Source organism: Opisthorchis viverrini (genome assembly GCF_000715545.1).
Source record: "Opisthorchis viverrini unplaced genomic scaffold opera_v5_411, whole genome shotgun sequence".
NCBI classification, from domain to species: Eukaryota; Metazoa; Platyhelminthes; class Trematoda; order Opisthorchiida; family Opisthorchiidae; genus Opisthorchis; species Opisthorchis viverrini.
In genome coordinates, this window is record NW_008752067.1 from 409,418 (window position 1) to 415,265 (window position 5,848).

Consider the following 5,848-nt stretch of genomic DNA (forward strand, 5'->3'; position numbering starts at 1 on the left):
TACAAACAAACATTTCGAGGTGCCTACACCTCCAAACATTGTCAAGTGACCTGGCGAGAAACTGACAACAAGAACGCCGCTGATATCGGTCGGCAGCCATATCTTGTAGTGTCTCCAACCAGGCACAGTGGAGATCATGCGGTTCCCATCCCGGAAGGCGAGTACCACCGACAGCACCCAAGCGCTTCACATACCTCTGCCAAGTCAAGGGTTGGCCACCTCTCTGCTTACGCCACTCTGAGTTGGGCATGGAAAACAGCACTCCCTTCGGCGAACGATGGTTGAGCATACGCAACACATGTTCTAACCAACGCGGCTCTTGGTGCTGGACACATTCTTTAGTGGAAGTACGCGTTGCACAACCGAAAACTCGCTTCCTAATTGCCTCGTTACGGATACGCCAACATCAACCCACACGAGCTATGGTTCTGAGACAACGATTGCCGAACACCTGAAGACGTCTCAGTTCCGGTGCTCGAACAGGCCAAGTTTCACAGCTGTACAACAAAACAGCCCACACCGTAGCTTGATGCACACGTCCCTTGAAATTCAAGGATGCACCACTTTGACGCCATAGGTGTCTCAAATCAGCGAACGCGACCCGAGCCCTGTGGATTTGTGCATTTGCCTCACCTGTCACATTACAATCAGAACTGATACAATTTCCAAGATACGTAAAACACTGCACAACTTCCAGTACTTCTGCCTGGATTGAGTGGCGTGTTCAATGACTGCACGTCCACAAGTATGACCTTACACTTTGTGGGTGCAGTGCATACCAAAGGAGGGGATGAATTTGGCCAGTTCATCCAAAAACACTTGCGCCTTCCCCTCCTATTCGAAGAAGAGAACGATGTCGTCTGCGTACTCCAGATTAACAAGGATTTCCTCACAGGCCACTTAAACATCAGGGTTTTGGAGACCTTCCTGCGTCCGTTTCACTATCTCACCGATCAAGAATTTGAAAAGGAATGGGGAAAGTGGGCATTCCTAACGGAATCGCTTTGTGTAAAAGCTTTTGAACAGCTCCCCGTATACTCTCACACGTCCGGAAGCTTGAGAATACAAAAAACGTATTATATTCACAAACTTGTGGGGCATGTTTTGGTGAGCGAGCGTGTCGAGAAGAACACACCAATAAACCGAGTCGAATGCTCCTCGGAAATCCAGGAACACTAGAATTGTGGGTCGCTTATACGAATGGCGTCGTTCTGGCACCTGACGCAGCGTGAAGATTTGGTCAAAGCAACCCCTACCAGGTCGGAATTCCGCTTGCTGTCCTCGAGTCAGTATCTCACGAGCCACCGGAAGGCAACGAAACACAAGTAACACCAACAGTCTCGTTACGACCCCCTGTGGTTACAGCACTCACTACGAGCCCCTTTTTTGAAAATGGGCACTATGATGACTATCCCCAGTTGTCTGGGACAGACAAAAACTAATAGTTCACCCTTTCGGTGCTTAGCTGCCATGCAACACGAGGTAGGAGGGCTGAGATACTGCCAGGTCGCCCAAGCCCAGACAGAGGAAATCGAGAGGCAGAGTTCGGGTTCGAACCACGAACCTTCCGGTCAGGAAATTCGCTATCTAACCACTGGGGTATCTCGCCATCTGCCCTGCGGTGTTAATTTGCCTTTGAAGGGCATGAGTTCGGAACCTCGAGATTTAAGGTTGTCCGAAAGTAGACAGTCGAAAATGCCGTCCAGATAGATAAGTGGCTCTGAAGCAGAGCCTTAGAGTTCCAAGGAATGCCGACACAGTACAAGGTGACCCAGCTTTCGCTACCAAAAGGAAAAAATTTGATCAAGCACAGAAATTCGACCCTGAATCCCATAGGCTTTACATTTCTGAAGCATGTGGACTAAATTCTTTTGAGAAATAAAAAGTATTGCGTCAAGTCTGACTCCTTTGTGTCCTGATTGTTAATTTGTCCATGAGCGCAAGCATACTCGCCACATAAGTACAATTTGGAATGAATCCGTGTTACGTGAGATAACTGTTAGCGATCTACGATGGCCCATTTTAGAGGGCATTGCACGGTAGGCTAGTGACATTGGTGGGCTTGCAGCGGCCGGGCGAGAACGAGCCATCAGTTTTGTATACTGACGCGGTCATCGCGAAAGGTTGCCTCCGTCAAGCGAACAAAAAACACTGGGCGGGAATATTTGGCCAAACTGCCCGCCAAGACTGGTCCTGGCTCAAGCCGGCGAAAGAACTCTTTCACCGGCATTTTAAAATGTCCATTACCCTCTACAGAGAACGAAGAGCTGTAATGGCGAATCGTACTCCACACTGTGAGAGATGATTAGGAAAACCGCACTGAGGAAAACGAAACTGAGCACTTAGCTTGTCGCGATGACGGTACCACAGTAATTTTGATGGACTGCCCGTAGTTCACCTTGTCTGTTATTCCTCGACGGATCCCGCTGCATGCGCCAACACTGCCTCACTCCACTGAATTTATACCAGAATTCCAAAGTGCCGGCCACCCAACAGTATAGTCTGCTCGAGAACCTAATTATTGTTCGCATGACGAGAGTCTGGTTCTACACAATGTCATGAGAAGCCTGAACAACGACCTCTCCCACTACTCAGAACGACTGAGTTAACTCATTTCCAACTTAACCTATATTCCCGTATTAAAAACCCTCTTTCTTCCCACTCCACCGAGCATTGCTCTTCACCCACACTTTGCTACCCGTGGCTTGAGCTAATGCCCCATAGCTCAAGGTCACCCAAACCTTGCAACGGTTACTAGCTTCAGTTCACTCACCATTCCAACATTTAGTTTTTCCCTCACTCCAGACGACCCGTCATGAAACTCCAATCCATTTGTGTTTCGCCATCTCCGATGCTCACTGCGTCTAGATGGGGCCAATTAGGACCCGATCTGTTTTTGACAGTGCAGGTTTCATATGTCCGCCTTATTTCCACGCAAGTGATGCTTGCAATCCCCCTGTTCTGGTTTTAGTGTTAAGATTATTTCCGATGGTATGCTACCCAAAGTTTAGAAATAACTTTTAATATTGTTTTTTAATAGTCTTTGGCAACGCGAAATGAGGATGGTAAGATTGCATCTTGCTACTACTCTACCGAACGATGGAGGATGACATATGGCATTTTTTGAGCACCGCAAAACCAAATACTAATCGCAGATTCACGGATTCACGGATTTATACACAGGATCGAGGCTTCTGCCCAAGTTTCCCGGTCGCTTTTGTTCTTGTCGGTCACTGGCTGTCGTTCACCTGAAAGGCACAAGTGAAAAAAGCGTGTAGCACTGCTCTTTATGTTCTCAGCGCGGGGCAGTATGCTTGCCAGCGCGAGGATTCGCATAAATAAATGTCTAATAGTGCTTTAAACTGGGTTCTAAAAGGAGCGTGGACAACCGTCGGAGGAAGGTCATTCCACGCAGCTACTACCCGAAATGAGAGAAAATTTTGTCTAATGAATGTATGTGCTCTGAGCTTGAAAATTTTCTTACTATGTCCTCGCCGGGTGTTTGCTGGGTCAACGGTAAAACAGCTGTTTTCCAAGTTCTGTTCAAATAGGGCGTAAGTAAGAATTACAACCCGTCAGAGGCGACGGTACTCCAGAGGAAAGAAATCAAGCATCGCGAGACGCGTTTCGTAGTCCACGGATTTGGGGCCGGCAACCGTTCTCGCACGCTCAATGAGGATGACGTCTTTCGTGCGTCCTGAGTAAACAACTTGGTTGGCGTAATCCAGAAGTGGTCTGACGTAGGTCCCATGGAGTATTCAGACGTCCATGCGAGTAATACGGGAGAAGGTGCGTTGGATCATCCGCAAAATGGCGAATGCCTTTTGGGCCGATTTCTCACGGTGCAGTGAAAAGGACAAGCGGACCCAAGACGTATCCTTGAGGAACTCCAGTGGAGACCGGCGCTGGAGAGGAGTAGGTCGAGCCTATTCTCACTCGGAATGATCTGTCTGATAGGAACGCCTTGATCCAGCGAAGGAATTTCCCTTGAATCTCGTAAGACTCGAGTTTGTGGAGCAGCGGCTTTTAATGAGGCGAAAAATATGGCAACCGATATGAGTCTTTCGTCCTTGGTTTGGGTTAAGCTGCCCATAAACACGAGCATGTTTGTCCCGCGAGAACGGTTTGGGGGAAATCCATGTTGGACTGGAGATATCAGTTTGCTGGAAGTAAGGTGATCTAGGATGGCTCGCTTCAGAATGCGTTCCATCACCTTGCACGCATTCTGAAGCGAGCTATCAACAACCCCTTGATCACTTGTTCACTTGACCACTTGATCATTGCATACTCAAGCCCAAACAACTCTTCCGAATGGCAGCTGTGGTTATGACTGTTAAGTGTTCATACTTTCCATGGAATGTGGACTGTTGGCATATCACAAAGTACCAAGGATTCGCGGAAGCGCGCCCTTAACTCGTGGTTCGGACGTGCTACCGTTCCGCCTATGCGCGGCTTGAGGCTGGCTGGAGCTCTGAAGAAGGTACTACTAAAATAAGTACGTCAAGTTTCATGTGCCACTAAGTCGTGAATCTCCTTTCACACTCAAATATTTTCCGCGATTCTGGTGTTTTAAATGTTCACTGTATAAAATTCGTAGGAATCCAGAATCCGTTTTCTTGTGCGTTTAGTGAGTGGCAACCGAGACGGAAGGCTAAGTGGGACAGACCGTCGAAGCATTCATGCTGAAAGTCTGATATCCCACTTCATTTTTTATTGGGTTTTCTGTTTTGTATCACCCCATCGATATCATTCCCACTCTAGTACACTCGCCACTAGCGTTATACCGCGTGATTTTGCTTGCGTCATGACCTTATAAACTTCTTAGAATCCACCCATTCTGACTAAAACGTATGTAACACCACAGCCGCCAAACTGTGGTCGAAATGTCTGCGCAAGACTTCATCCATTTTGAGTACGGGCCTTTTTAATCTGTCACCCGCTTGTTTTCCGTGCTTCGCAATTGAACTTACCGACATATTCGGTTGGGTTTGCGAAATGTTCAGTGGCTTACTCGTTCTGTCATAAATCATTCATTCAGCTTCTTTCCTTACTCATCTACTGCTAAAGAACTGTATATGTGACGATCTTCAGTGTTAGATGTGCAGTTTGTTATGGTGAATTGCGTTCGGTAGTTATGTGTTTGCTCATCATTTTTTCGCCCGACTTTAGCTATCCATGCGAAATCGCGCGTGTGGAGCCTTCATCTTGCGCCATATCGGAGTTAGTAAACGTTACATGGGTACGGACCTATTAGCCTGTTTAAACAATGAACTGGCCAGCGTCGGGGACGATACACTGACGAATACGAAGGCTTCTCATGCACAAGTGGGACAAACTGAAATCGCTTGGATGCAACGGAATCCGCAAATGGCCGAGTCTCTCTCCCCCTCCACTACCCGTCCGCTTGTCCCTCATGGTGGCTTGCTCTCGTCAATGTCTGACGCCCTTATGCGACAACAGCTACTGGAGCTAGTCAACTGAGCCATGAGCAGACAGTTTATAGTCTATGCTTCCTCCCGCGTCAACTTTGCCTTCTGCCTCAGGCTCCTCTCCTTTATCATCTGTACATATAATTTTGAGCCTGATGCTTCATATAAAAATTTCATCTTTCCACTCGACTGCAATGCCATTCTGGATAGTGGGGTTTTGAAATTTCCGACGCACTAGACAGGCTGTGTGAGTTCTAGTCTAACCAGAGACTAGCGTATGGATATCGCTTGATCCATTCATTCGATTGTGAACGATACATTCCATTATTACTAGGCACTGACGAACGAGAAAACCTCGGCCCAGTCAATACAGTTGACTTGCGGTCATTCATCCAACAAAGCTTGGTGATATAATTAAA